The sequence below is a fragment of the Antechinus flavipes genome, chromosome 3 (assembly GCF_016432865.1).
Source record: "Antechinus flavipes isolate AdamAnt ecotype Samford, QLD, Australia chromosome 3, AdamAnt_v2, whole genome shotgun sequence".
NCBI lineage: Eukaryota > Metazoa > Chordata > Mammalia > Dasyuromorphia > Dasyuridae > Antechinus > Antechinus flavipes.
The window spans coordinates 407,871,431-407,887,265 of record NC_067400.1 but is presented as its reverse complement, the minus strand read 5'-3'; positions in this window follow the sequence as shown (position 1 = coordinate 407,887,265).

Here is a 15,835-nt window from a genome sequence, read left to right as displayed (position 1 = left end):
GGATTAAATGTCTTGCTCAAGGTCACACAGGTAGTAAATATTAGAAGTCACGTTCAAACCCCAGAAGATACATGTTCCTGACTCTAGGCCTAGAACTTTGTGCACTGAACCATCTAGTTGCCTATGGAAGACACCTGGACCACTCATGATCAAACAATAGGAATCACTATTAAGAATCTAATCTCGAAGCCTATAATTACCATTGATACCTTAAAATGAAAATTCTTTTTATGGAGAGGTGGTGAGGGCTGGACTTGTGACTTCATAGATGCAGGAAATTCCCAGTAAGGAAATGCCCTGTCATACACCTTGACAACTATTCTAAATTTTAAAAGTCTCAAAAAGTTGCCTGCTTTGTTCCTTTGGGTGGATTCTTATGCAAGATGCACATGACCAGCTTAGAGATAGCTATTGTCCATATGGGTATTTCTCTTTTATTGTGGTTGTTATTAGTTCCATTTTGACTTTTAGGGTTTAACTACATTGAGTTTGTAGATGCCAGAATCTTGGTTAATAGCATTTTGTTCTTTAAACTTCCTGATTTTACTCAATAATTTCACAATAGGTTTTTGGCCAAAAAACAAAGTAAAACAACAGCAAGCAGCAAGAACAAAAACTAAAAGTATTGATGAAGTCTGAGGCTCTTTTAAGGACTGATAGCTCATTTAATTAAAAATATTTGAAAGCACCTACTAGGTATGAGGCACTGTGCTAGGAATCTCAAGTTGATTTTGTATCATTCATAGGGGAGGTTCAATTATTGATTCAGAATCAATATTTTAATGAAATGGCCAATTTTATCTAATATCTCTTGCTTCTTCATAGTGGGTGAATATACAAATTGTATGAAACAGTGAAACACAGGTTATCTCTGTATGTGTTTGTGTGTGTGTGTGTTTTCTAGTGTGCTTCCACTTAGAACATGAAGGGATAATTGGAGCTTTAATTATCTCTGATGGAGAGATTGTAGCTGATAGGATCCAGATGGGGACAGCAATGATGTGCATGCCCCTATATTTAGTATTATAGATTGGAAACTAGAAGAGTTTCAATGAATGGGGAAGAAACTAACTATTATCTTAAAGCCAGAATTGAGTCAAGAGGGATTTAACAGTCAAGTCATCCTCCGAAACCAGGAAGTCAAACTAAGGGTAGGGAGAAAAATGTCCAAATGCTACAGTATGAAGAGGAAAGGAAAAATTAACAAAGGTCATACAGCATTGCAAAAGGTCAAGTGGCTTGCTGGACAGGAAAATCCTATGAGGTAATCTTAGATTTACCTTGAAAAGGTTCATCCCTGTTCATTTTAAAGTAGGCCAGAATTAGGTACAATTAATGAGGTGGATTGGGTATTCAGAAAGAAGATATTCTGATACCTCTTCTTTTACAGACACAAGGCTTAATCTTGACAGTATGTTAAGAACAGATAAGAAAGCTTCTTTCTTGTAATCATGATCCTTACATTAGCAACATTTTCCCCCCATTGAAATATTGATATCATCTACTGCAACATATCTAACATATATAGGACTGCTTGCCATCTAGGGGAGGGGGTGGAGGAAGGGAGGGGAAAAATCGGAACAGAAGCGAGTGCAAGGGATAATGTTGTAAAAAAAATTACCCAGGCATGGGTTCTGTCAATAAAAAGTTATTATAAAATAAAAAAAAGAAATATTGATATCATCATTTCTGCTATCCTATTATACTGAGTGGAGGATTATAGAAGGGAAAGAGAACAGATATTGAAAAAGGCAGTGAGGTGGTTTTTGTTGACTATTGATTACATAAATGTTATAACAAACTCAAATCTCTGATAAGCTATACATTGAAAAGTACATTATCTTTGAGAATCATATGAATTTTTAGAATCAGGAGTGCATGTACATACAAATATTGGTTTTGTCTTTCAATTGAAAACTAAGCCATTGAATGCATAAGCATTTCCATGATCATTTTAAATGTTGGTTTTGCTTTTCAAAGTTTTCAAATGCATATAATATGCACCATACCAGAGGAAAAAAGAACAGTGACTTCTGAATCAAAAGACTTGTACTGAGATCCTGCTCTGCCCCCTCAAGACCTGTATGACTTTAGTTTATTTAACTCCTCTGGTCCTCAGTTTTCTCCTGCTTAAAATGAGGGGTTGGGAGTAAATGAAAGGATCATAGACTTGGACATCAGTGATACTTTAGCAATCACTCTTTACTGTGGCCCCAAGAAGCTGTAGCATGGTACACGTTGGTAAAACCATCTCAGGCACAAAGGAAGCTTAAGTAGTGGGTTTTGTGGAGCACTTAGAGCTCGGGTTGGATATTGAGAAGCTAAGGTAATTGCATCCCAAGCAACCTCCAGTCATCCTGACTTTTGTCACTTAACTTTGATAATTGGAAGAGAGATTGAAACTGACAATTTTGTACAACTCTGCCCTGCTTAAATCCAATTTACATGTGAGTTAAAACATCACACCATGATGTCATTGGGGCTCTTTAAAAATATGAAGAACCAACAAAAACTCCACCTCCATCACTTTATGCTTGAAGAAGCTTAGGTCTAATGGGATAGAGTGGATTGCCATCTTAGTTCTTTTCCAGTTGTATATCTATAAGTTTATGTAATAATCAGGTGGATTGTTTGAATGCCAAATGTATGCTTGCCACAAAAGATTATGGAGAACTCACATAGAGCAAGCTTTCACAGGTCAGAAAATGTGATACAAGGACACTCTAAAAGTCTCTCTAAAGAACTTTAGAATCAGTTGTATGACATGGGAAACACTGGTACAGTACTGCTCAGAGTGGTGGGCCCCTCATTAAAGAAGATGCTGTATTCTATGAGCAAAGCAGAACTGAATTAGTCCAAAAGAAATGTGAGATACACAAAATTAGAGAAGCTAACCCAAATAATCATATGAACTATTTGTTTTAACTGTGGCAGAGCACTGTGAGCTATGAGCTCATACTGGTTTGACCATCCACAGTCGGACACACTGCAACCCGGCTCTTAAAACAGTGATGTCATTTTGGTCCTCTTAGAGAACATACAATAACCAACCAACCAACCGTGTAGTAATAATCTAGGAAATATTGATGTAATATCTTTTATGTTTATTTCTATATTCTGTTTTCCAGAAATTTTCAAAGATGAAAAGCAGAGAGTAATGATAAAATTCTAGTTCTAGATTATGCCATATTTTTCATGCACAAGTTATATCATTTCAAACTTTAGCCATTCAGTATCAAAAGCAAAGAAAAAATGTTGAATAAAAATTAGAAATCTAAACCATAAATTCAGGGAACTTCCTTCTTTTTAAATCATGCACTTACTTCAGATTCTCAAAGGAACAGCTGCACATTTTCCAAGCAAAAATAAGTGGGTTGATATATGAGACTGAAGCAGCACCAGACTTTTACTTCTCTTCTTTGTCAATAAAAGTTCAAATCAGTAAAGAAACTATTAGAAAACTTGGCCTCTACTGTGAATTGCCCACAGTTATTTATTGATGATGCAAAAGGGAGGATTTCAGATTCTATCACCACATCTCCCAACTCTCAAAGTCAACTTGTAACCTTTGGATGAAGTGTAAATTAGCATAAGAAATGCATTGTTTTTAAAATTATATGTCTTTTGTTTCTATGTTATCTACATTTTAGACACATTTCTCCCATTTTTTTTTTCATTTTAACAGTTTAAAAAAATATTCCTTTTGATTTCCTATTGGTGTTTTATCCCTTTTAAGTTTCCATATTTCAATTCTCTATAGCTACACAATTAAAATGAGGACCAGAGAAATTAAATAAATTTATTGAAGCTGCATTGGTAGTAAGGGACTTTGTCCAAAGTAAGTGTACAGCCAAAAAAAAACACTACTACATCCTGTTCCACTTATTAATACTGACATGTCATCTAATATAGATTTCAGCCCTTGTATGTACAAAGAAACCAGAAGTTAAAGAATTGCATAATAATATAATGACACTGGATTTGTTTAAGAGTTACTATGAGAATATTTTTTTTATTCCTTCCTAACCTAACACCTTGTACTTTAACACATATAAGTTTTTTTTTAATTGTGTTGTCTAGCATTATTTTACATAGAGGATTGTACTTTCAGGAATGTTTTAGCACATGTGAGTAAGTTTAAAGTTGCAATTACAATGGTGCTGAAAGGAAATTGTGCAGTAGTTATAAAAGGCAAAATAATTGGTGGTAGATGAAATGTGTGGAACCAACTGATCCACAAAATGTCTTTGCTGAAACATCCTTCTTTTACAAACTGAACTAGCAATCTTTTAAACTAGGGAAGATGTGTTAGAAGTGGGATGAGCACTGCACTGACTGAACAATAAATATTTAACTTCTAAAGGAAGTTAAATAGCACAACTATTTTGTATAAACTGAAATTCTAATTTGAAGAAGAAAAGTAGGAAGGAAAATGTAACCAAAACTTTAAATTCCCTCGCCAAATAAAAGTTTATTTATTATTAAAGGCTATAATTCTTGCCTTTTCTAATCCAGTGAGTCATAGAATGTTACAGTCTGAAGGATCATCTAGTCTGACCCTCTCATTTTACAGATTGGAATAATTTTATACATTGTAGGGATTATCCTAGTCACCATTGAATTTTATTTTCTACTTAACAGGTGTGTGGTTGTGGATTTTAAAAAAACCTACTCTTTAACTGTATTTTGAGAATTAAAATAGCAAGATTTAAAAATATCAGTCTTTGGAGTTTTTGTTGCGGGGGAGGAGAAAGTATCTTAACTTGTACAAAAGAAAAGGTGGAACATGTGCTGAACAGATGTTCTCCTCAAAAGCATGCCAGAACAAATTAAAAATCAGACCCCAGCTTACTTGTAATTTAGATGATAAACTCATCTCTATAGTTGCATGAAGGCCTGGTAGGGGGTGGGGGAATGATGCTTCTCCATGGGAAACTTAGAGTTTCATAAATTATGGGAATCAGCTTTTCAAATGCAACCTAGGCTCGATAACTTAAGCAGAAATGTCTTTTTGTTTGGGGGCTGTCTAAAATTGGGAAATCTTGATGTGAAACTAGCAGTACCTGGGAACCTGGAAATGAAATAATAGTAAGTTATGGACACCAAACAGAAAAGCACAAGGAGCATTTCTGAGAAAAATTCTTGGAAAGTATGATGAATTATCCAAATGGCACTCAGGATAAAGATGAGATTTGTTTAAAAAATGACACATGTTGCTATCTTAGCATGGGGAAGAAGTGGGAAGGAGAGGAGGAATTTGCAACTCAAAATTAAAAGAAAAATAAATGTTAAAATTGTGTTTATATGTTAATTGAAAAAAATGAAATATTGCAAAATGAAAAAAGTGACATTTTTCTGGAGCTAATTTTGATTTTACTTCTGTGCAAAAATCCATTTTAGTCCAAGTGAATTTTAAGCATCACTCTTTTTTAGGAAAGTCAATTGAACTGGCCTCTTTGCAGTAACATTTGGGCAACATTTCAAACAGATATTTCCACTGACAGTAGTAAACAGATCCTTTATCTTATAAGTTAAATAAACTGTAAGATCCACTAACACACAACAAATATCCAAAAAAAAAAAAAAGAAACATAAACTGTGTAACACTGACATTTCAAGCTAAGGTAATGCAATGACTTGGATAACATAAATCACTTCTTCACTCCCACTCCTCATCCCCGAATTGAAAATAAGAACTATTTAAAAATAATTAGTTTATTAATATCCTTTTTTCCTTTTATATTTGAACAATGTAAGGGGCTGTGGGAAAAAGCCCAATAATACCCCATCTTATATGAGGTCAGAAGCAGAAATAAAGAATAGTCATTTAGTTCCATGTAATGATTTAGCAGCAGTTTCCTCTTGGGGGAGAGTTAAGAAAGCCAGACTTAGATTTATGACTATAAAGAGCAAGGACTTAGGATCACTGTGAACAAGATAGAGGAGAAAAAATTAGAAATTAGAGAATCAGTTGCATAATAACTTTTCACTCCCTTGAACCTACAATCTCCTGGTTAAATCAGGGTGGTTCTGATTTTGACTGGTAAGATTAAGAAAAGTGTTTATGAGTAACAAAAGCCATGAAATTTTCATAAGAGGAGATTTTATTCTATTTTTTAATTTTTTAAATATATTTATTTATTTATTTATTCTTATTTTTGAGGCAAAAACACAGTTTGTATGTTTTGAGTTTCAAAATTTGTGTATCTGAATTTTTCCATAAAATAGTAAATCAAATTAAAAGAAAAAATAATGTGTGTATGGCAGCTTCTGCTTATTTAAATTCATAGATCATTTGATCTAGAAATTACTTTGTAGAGAACCTACCATAACTGGTGAGAAGATGAAAACTAAGATATGCTATTTGACTGACTCAGGATCATAACATTAGTAAGATGGATTGAATTTGAACCCGAATTGTAAAACTTACATGTTAGTGTTCTGTGCACAATAAAAGAGAAGACATTCTTGTCCAAATTGTGATTATTAATGGCTTTGAACATGCATGAATAATGCATACTTTCTACCAAATGTCTGTCAAGAGAAAATGAAAATTATTCAGACTTCTGGGAGTATAGTTAAAAAGCCATGACCTGACACACTTTTATTTCCCAAAGATACTGGGCATTTTTTTTTTTTTTAAGAAATCCTAGCTGCTGAACTATAATTGAGTCAGCAGCATTTTAAATAATGCTAAATAATTAAATAAATGTGCTAGGTGGCACAGTGGATAGAAAACCAGCCCTGAAGTCAGGAAGACCTGAGTTCAAATGTGGTGCCAGACACTTAATACTTCGTAGCTGTATGACCATGGGCAAGTCACTTAACCCCAATTGCCTCAGCAAAAAAAAAAAAAAAAAAAAGGAATACATCTAATACATCTGGACAATTCTCTTATGACTGTATTGTGCTCTCTCTTACTACAGCAAGATAAGTAGGCCTTTTAGACAGTTACCAGATTGGTTATCTTAAAGAAATTTCTGAAGAAGAAAATATCAATGAGTTTGCATGAAAATTTTATAATATTTAAAATCCTAATGTAAGATGCTAGAATCTTATCAAGAATTCTACAAATTTGCTAATGAAGCCAGCAAAAGATTTTTATTCATGATATGGAAAGGCTGAGTGTCCAGAAAAAAACACAACTTAAAATCACCAAAGCATGGTTTTTTATACCTTGTTCCTGAAACTAAAGTTCCTCCTTTGATTCCCCATTATCTGGATACTGCAAAGGTTACAGCCTAACCAGAGAGCCTAATTTCCCCAAAGGAGTGTGAGTCCCCATCATTTCTATCAGTATTTCACCTTACTTTCTTTTACCCTTTTTGGGTGTATCCCTTCTGCATCTAAAAGGCTGTTTCTTATTTTAATTTAAGATTTCTCTCTAAGTTTTGCTTCCGTTGTTCCATCAGTTTCCCCTTTAGGTTTCATTTCTCTGATTAAGTTTTGTAACTCAATGGAAAGTAGACCTTCATCTAATTCTCACACAATAAAGCAATATAATCTTTACAAAGCAGTTTACAATATTTTTCATCATCACAACAGTCCTATGAGATATTAAATGCAAATATAATTACTACCCTTTATTTACATGTGAAGAAATTGAAATTCAGATAAATTAAGTGATTTGCCCAAGGTCATTCATAAATTAAGACACTTCAAGTTTTTTTTTTGTTTGTTTGTTTTTTTTTTAAACAGGATGCTTTCAAACTATGTTTTCTCAGTTTGTTGATATTAGAGGCTGGAATTAGGAATCACATTTAAGATCCTTTAGGACCCAGACTTGGAAATCTAAGATATTTAGGGATATTGCACAATTCTAAAATTAAAGCCTTTACAGATGTAAGAATCCTTAGTATTGCTTTGAACTTGAAAGAGAAAATATTATCCCAATATTAGAGAAAGAAAGAAAAAGAAGAAAAAAGAACAGTAAATATGATAGGCCAATATACATAACTTTGAGTCCTGGGAAAATTCTAGAATAGGTCATTAAAAAGATTAATGAACATCTAGAAAAGAAAGCAAGAATTACAGAGAGCCAACATGGCTTCCCCCAAATAGATTGTGCCAGAATAACCTTGCTTTCTTTTTTGACAGGATTACTGGTCTAGTAGATGAAGACAAGGATGAGAAGTAGTGTTTTCTAGATTTTAGCAAAATCACTAATAAACTGTCATACTATTACTATGGAGAAGATGGAGAGATATCAATTTGGTGATAATTAGCTGGAATTGGTTGGATAGCCACACTTCAAAGTATAACTCTGTATGGTTTAATGTCAATGTTTCAAGAAGTCTCCAGGGGATTATCTCAGGGATCTGCACTTGCATTTGTTCTGGTTCACATTTTATTAATGACAGATAAAATTAAGATGGTGTCCTCATAAAATTTTTAGATGTCACAAAGATGAAAGGAATACTACTATAATAAATGATAAGCTCCCAAATTTTCCTGAGAGCATATTCTGCTCCCTGCAAGTTTTTAGTCCTAATCCAAGAACTGTGCTCAATTTAGGAGCCACAGTTTAAGGTTAACTGAAGGTTGTGCAGAGGACAGTCAAACTGATGGGGGGTCTTGAAGCCATGTCATATAGATTATTTGAAAGAACTTGGGATATTTAACTTGAAGAAAGGAAGACTGAGGGGGAAGGTAAGAGATAATAATAGTTATCTTTAAGTAGTTGTCATATGAAAGAGGGATTAAATTAATTCTATTTGGCCCCAGAGAATAGAACCAGAAGTGGGTAGGAGCTGAGAAGAGTCAGAATTAGAGTTATAGTCAGGAAAACTTAAAAAAAAAAAAAAAAAAAACTAGATGATTTACTTAACCTTTGTTTAAATCAGTTTTTTCATCTGTAAAATGGGCATGATAGCACTTAATTCCCAAGAGTTTTATGAAGATTGGATGAATTGACAAATATAAAGAGTTTAGCATAGTGCCTGGTATATAGTAAGTGCTATATAAAGATTAGTTATTAATACTATTAAGTGGAATAATCTTCCTCTAGAGGTTGTGGGTTTCTCATCTTCAGGGGAAGGATGGATCACTACTTGACAGATTTATAAACAATGTTTTATGTATATGTTGGACTAGATGGTCTTTGGAGTCTCTTCCAATTCTCAAATTTGGTGATTCTATGACTTAAATAGTTTCATTTTACAGTATACCTTGGTGAAAGGTTATTTTTATTTTTATCTATTTATTTATTTTTAGTTCCTGATTTAGAATCATTTTAGCAAAACTCTTTTTTTCTTACCTGGAGGACATTTGACCTGGATCACAATGGATGAGCAAAACATCAACAGGACATGATAGGGAAAGTATGTGAAAATATCAATTTATTCCTTTATGCTACATCAATAAAGTAATGATCAGCATTACATTAGAGCAGTACAAAAAACCAAATTTCTTCAAAATGTTATTGAGACATGATGGTTCTTATTTTAACCCTGCAACATTGCAATTGTCAAAGAATCATAGATCTAAAGATGAAAAGAGCTTTAGAAACTATCTAATTTTAACATTTTAATTTTATAGATGAAGAAATTGAGATCTATAGAGGTTAAAGTTACATAGGTCATACAAGTATCAAGTATCAGAAAAAGGATTTGAATTTGAACTTTTGTTATACTTGTGAATGGTTGTGAACTGGTTACTTTAGAAGTTCTGTTAACAAATAGTGATATTGTTTAGAAAATATCAAAAATATCATCAATATAATTCAAAGAATAATGCACTATAATGACTATTAGGGTTGCTATTATCACCTCGGTAACTCTGTTATATTAGGTCTATGGAAAGTATATTAGAGGTGATATGCTTCAAAATTCTTCAAAATTCTATAGTTTTTTTGGGGGGTGGGGTGGAGTTGGCTTTTTTATCCATAGTAGTGAAACTAAACAAAACAGGAAAATCTGACCACTAGGTTTTTTTTTTTTATTATTATTCTTTTGTTTATTTTTGAGGCTGTGCTAACATATAGTAATATGTTTTAGAGAATAGCAATATCTAAACCATAATAAATGTAATCCATAGAATGATATACTATGATAATTTGGAAAAGCTATTACTTTTTTCATACAAGTTAATATGAAATATATTCAGCTACAAAAAACCTTTTTTCTGATACTAAAAATAGTAAAACCAAAAATAAATTAAAATGACAAAAATATGCTATGTTGAAAAACTGAAGTGCTCTTATTAATAATTTTATCATAATCCTTGGATGGTAGACATTACTTACTACATCAACTTGCTCTTCCATTGCTTAATGACTCTCATATTTTATGATATTTTGCAAATTGATTGGATTATGATACATAAAAATAATCTAAACTGATTTGAATCTCTACTTAAGGAAAGATAGGGAAAGGAGAAAAGAACAGTAGAAAGAAAAATCCATAATGATAAAATTCAAGATCTATCTGCACAGCAACACAGAATAATAAAACCACTTTTAAAAGTTGGTTTGTTTGTTGTTTGATTTTGTCTTATTAAATGCTAAGAGTTTTAGGTCAGATTTTTACCATTTATTTTGTATTTTTGTTTCTAGTGATAGTTATTTAGCTTATGCTCTTAAAATGCTGTGAGAGGCTGAGTTGCTCAGGAGGATAATCTTTTGTAGTTTATGCTAAAAAATAGTGGTTGATCTGTATTGTTTCTTTCTCATAAGTACCATAAGTATTTTTTACTCTCTGTGCCCCTTTACAAAAAATTATTGAGAGACCCAAAGAGCTTTTGTTTATGTGAGTTATAGCTATCAAAACTGATCATACTATAAATTAAAACTGATAAAATTTAAAAAATACTTAATTTATGTGAACAAACAATATTTATTATATTAGCATAAATAACATTTTAAGATGCAAAATAACTATATTTCCAAATCAAAAATATTAGTGAGAATAATTCCATTGTTTTGTATAGTTTTGTAAAACTCTACTGTCTGGTTTAATAAAAAACAGCTGGGATCCTCATCTCTGCTTTTGTATTTAATCTCTTGGGTTATGTTATTTTGGTTGATGTGAATAAAAATAATTTGACCTCTCATAGACTTGTAGTTGGAAAAGGAAAGAAAACTTTAATAGGCATAAGTATGAAAATAGTTTTGCCCTTGCAGACCTCTTGAAAGTTACTTTGAGCAGACCAAACTGTTTGAGAACTGTTGACCTACATTGATAAAATTGTGGATCTGGACAAAAAAAAAAAAAGCCATTCAAATGTTTTGTATATTAAGAAGAAAGAGAGTGCTTAACTATTTGCTTTTTTTTTTTTTTTTTTTAAATTTATTTGTGAAAGCACAGATTTTATTAGTTTTAAATTATACAGAAATATCTACCTCAAAATTATCATTAAAAAATCTTTAAGAAATGTCATCTTCTTTTTTTTTTTTTTTTAAATTTTTATTTAATAATTACATTATATTGACACTCGTTTCTGTTCCGATTTTTTCCCCCTCCCTCCCTCCACCCCCTCCCCTAGATGGCAAGCAGTCCTTTATATGTTGGATATGTTGCAGTATATCCTAGATACAATATATGTTTGCAGAACCGAACAGTTCTCTTGTTGCGTAGGGAGAATTGGATTCAGAAGGTATAAATAATCCGGGAAGAAAAACAAAAATGCAGATAGTTCACATTCGTTTCCCAGTGTTCTTTCTTTGGGTGTAGCTGCTTTTGTCCGTCATTTATCAATTGAAACTCAGGTCTCTTTGTCAAAGAAATCCACTTCCATCAAAATATGTCCTCATACAATATCGTTGTCGAAGTGTATAATGATCTCCTGGTTCTGCTCATTTCACTTAGCATCAGTTCATGTAGGTCTCTCCAGGCCTCTCTGTATTCATCCTGCTGGTCATTTCTTACAGAACAATAATATTCCATAACATTCATATACCACAATTTACCCAGCCATTCTCCAATTGATGGGCATCCATTCATTTTCCAGTTTCTAGCCACTACAAACAGGGCTGCTACAAACATTTTGGCACATACAGGTCCCTTTCCCTTCTTTAGTATTTCTTTGGGATATAAGCCCAATAGAAACACTGCTGGATCAAAGGATATGCACATTTTGATAATTTTTTGGGCATAATTCCAGATTGCTCTCCAGAATGGTTGGATTCGTTCACAACTCCACCAACAATGCATTAGTGTCCCAGTTTTCCCGCATCCCCTCCAACATTCATCATTATTTTTTCCTGTCATCTTAGCCAATCTGACAGGTGTGTAGTGATATCTCAGAGTTGTCTTAATTTGCATTTCTCTGATCAATAATGATTTGGAACACTCTTTCATATGAGTGGTAATAGTTTCAATCTCATCCTCTGAAAATTGTCTGTTCATATCCTTTGACCATTTATCAATTGGAGAATGGCTTGATTTCTTATAAATTTGAGTCAGTTCTCTATATATTTTGGAAATGAGGCCTTTATCAGAACCTTTAACTGTGAAAATGTTTTCCCAGTTTGTTGCTTCCCTTCTAATCTTGTTTGCATTAGTTTTATTTGTACAAAGGCTTTTTAATTTGATGTAATCGAAATTTCTATTCTGTGATCAGTAATGGTCTCTAGTTCATCTTTGGTCACAAATTTCTTTCTCCTCCACAAGTCTGAGAGATAAACTATTCTATGTTCCTCTAATTTATTTATAATCTCGTTCTTTATGCCTAGGTCATAGACCCATTTTGATCTTATCTTGGTATATGGTGTTAAGTGTGGGTCCATGCCTAATTTCTGCCATACTAATTTCCAATTATCCCAGCAGTTTTTATCAAATAATGAATTCTTTACCCAGAAGTTAGGGGCTTTGGGTTTGTCAAACACTAGATTGCTATAATTGACTATTCTGTCTTGTGAGCCTAGCCTTTTCCACTGATCCACTAATCTATTTCTTAGCCAATACCAAATGGTTTTGGTGACTGCTGCTTTATAATATAATTTTAGATCAGGTACATCTAGGCCACCTTCATTTGATTTTTTTTTCATTAATTCCCTTGAGATTCTCGACTTTTTATTGTTCCATATGAATTTTGTTGTTATTTTTTCTAGATCAATAAAATATTTTCTTGGAAGTCTGATTGGTATAGCACTAAATAAATAGATTAGTTTAGGGAGTATTGTCATCTTTATTATGTTCGCTCGGCCGATCCAAGAGCACTTAATATTTTTCCAATTATTTAAGTCTGACTTTATTTGTGTGGAGACTTTTTTATAGTTTTGCTCATATAATTCCTGACTTTCCTTTGGTAGATAGATTCCCAAATATTTTATGGTATCAACAGTTATTCTGAATGGAATTTCTCTTTGTATCTCTTGCTGTTGGGTTTTGTTGGTGATGTATAAAAATGCTGAGGATTTATGGGGATTTATTTTGTAGCCAGCTACTTTGCTAAAATTATGAATTATTTCCAATAGCTTTTTGGTAGAATCTCTGGGGTTCTCTAGGTATACCATCATATCATCTGCAAAGAGTGATAGTTTGGTTTCCTCATTGCCTACTCTAATTCCTTTTATATCTTTCTCGACTCTTATTGCCGAGGCTAGTGTTTCTAATACGATATTAAATAATAATGGTGATAGTGGGCAACCTTGCTTCACTCCAGATCTTACTGGGAAAGGTTCCAGTTTTTCCCCATTGCATATGATGCTTACTGATGGTTTTAAATATATGCTCCTGACTATTTTAAGGAAAAGTCCATTTATTCCTATGCTCTCAAGTGTTTTTATTAGGAATGGATGTTGGATTTTATCAAATGCTTTTTCTGCATCTATTGAGATGATCATGTGGTTTTTGTTTGTTTGGTTATTGATATAGTCAATTATGCTAATAGTTTTCCTAATATTGAACCAGCCCTGCATTCCTGGTATAAATCCTACTTGGTCATAGTGTATTATCCTGGTGACAATTTTCTGTAATCTTTTTGCTAATATTTTATTTAAGATTTTAGCATCAATATTCATTAGGGAGATTGGTCTATAATTTTCTTTCTCTGTTTTCAGCCTACCTGGTTTAGGTATCAGTACCATATCTGTGTCATAAAAGGAGTTTGGTAGGACTCCTTCAATCCCTATTTTTTCAAATAGTTTATATAACATTGGAGTTAATTGTTCTTTAAATGTTTGGTAGAATTCACATGTAAATCCATCTGGTCCTGGGGATTTTTTCTTAGGGAGTTGATTGATAGTTTGTTCTATTTCTTTTTCTGAGATGGGACTGTTTAGGATATTTACTTCTTCCTCTGTTAGTTTGGGCAAGCTGTATTTTTGGAGGTATTTTTCTATTTCATTTAAGTTGTCGAATTTATTGGCATAAAGTTGGGCAAAGTAACTCCTAATTATTGCTCTAATTTCCTCTTCGTTAGTGGTGAGTTCTCCCTTTTCATTTTTAAGACTAACAATTTGATTTTCCTCTTTCCTTTTTTTAATCAGATTTACTAAGGGTTTGTCTATTTTGTTGGTTTTTTCATAGAACCAACTCTTAGTTTTATTAATCAATTCAATAGTTTTTTTACTTTCAATTTTATTGATCTCACCTTTTACTTTTAGAATTTCAAGTTTAGTGTTTGACTGGGGGTTTTTAATTTGTTCCTTTTCTAGCATTTTTAATTGCAAACCCAATTCATTGACCTTCTCTTTCTCTATTTTATACAAATAGGCCTCTAGAGATATGAAATTTCCCCTTATTACCGCTTTGGCTGCATCCCATACATTTTGGTATGATGTCTCATTATTATCGTTTTCTTGGGTGAAGTTATTAATTATGTCTATGATTTGCTGTTTTACCCAATCATTCTTTAGTATGAGATTATTTAGTTTCCAATTATTTTTTGTCTCTACTTCCCCCTGCTTTTTTGTTGAATGTAATTTTCATTGCATCGTGGTCTGAAAAGGATGCATTTACTATTTCTGCCTTACTACATTTGAGTTTGAGGTTTTTATGTCCTAATATATGGTCAATTTTTGTATAGGTTCTATGAACTGCTGAAAAGAAAGTGTATTCCTTTCTGTCTCCATTACATTTTCTCCAGAGATCTATCATATCTAGCTTTTCTAGTATTCTGTTTACCTCTTTGACTTCTTTCTTATTTATTTTCTGGTTTGATTTATCTAATTCTGAGAGTGCAAGGTTAAGATCTCCCACTATTATAGTTTTACTGTCTATTTCTTCTTGTAGCTCTCTTAGTTTCTCTTTTAAGAATTTAGATGCTACCCCGCTTGGTGCATATATGTTTAATATAGATAGTGCTTCATTATCCATGCTAACCTTTAGCAAGATATAGTGTCCTTCCTTATCTCTTTTAATTAGGTCAATTTTTGCTTTAGCTTGGTCTGAGATCAGGATGGCTACCCCTGCTTTTTTGACTTCACCTGAAGCATAGTAGATTTTGCTCCAACCTTTTATCTTTAACCTGCATGTATCTCCCCGCTTCAGGTGTGTTTCCTGTAAATAACATATTGTAGGATTCTGGCTTTTAATCCATTCTGCTAACCGCTTCCTCTTTATGGGGGAGTTTACCCCGTTCACGTTTATGGTTAGAATGACCAATTCTGTATTACTTGCCATCTTGTTAACCCCGGTTTATGCTTTCCTCCCTTCTTTCCCCTTTCCCCCCCTTCCCAGTATTAAGCTTGTGAGCACCCCTTGCTTCTCACAGCCCTCCCTTTTTAGTGTCCCTCCCCCCCCTTAGAGTTCCTCCCCCTATCTTACCCCTTTCCCTCCCAGTTCCCGTATTCCCTTCCGCTTAGCTTATTCCTTCCCTTTCCACTTTTCCCTTCTCACTTTTCAATGAGATGGGAGAAGTTTCACCATAGATTGAATATGTCTTAAGATTTTTC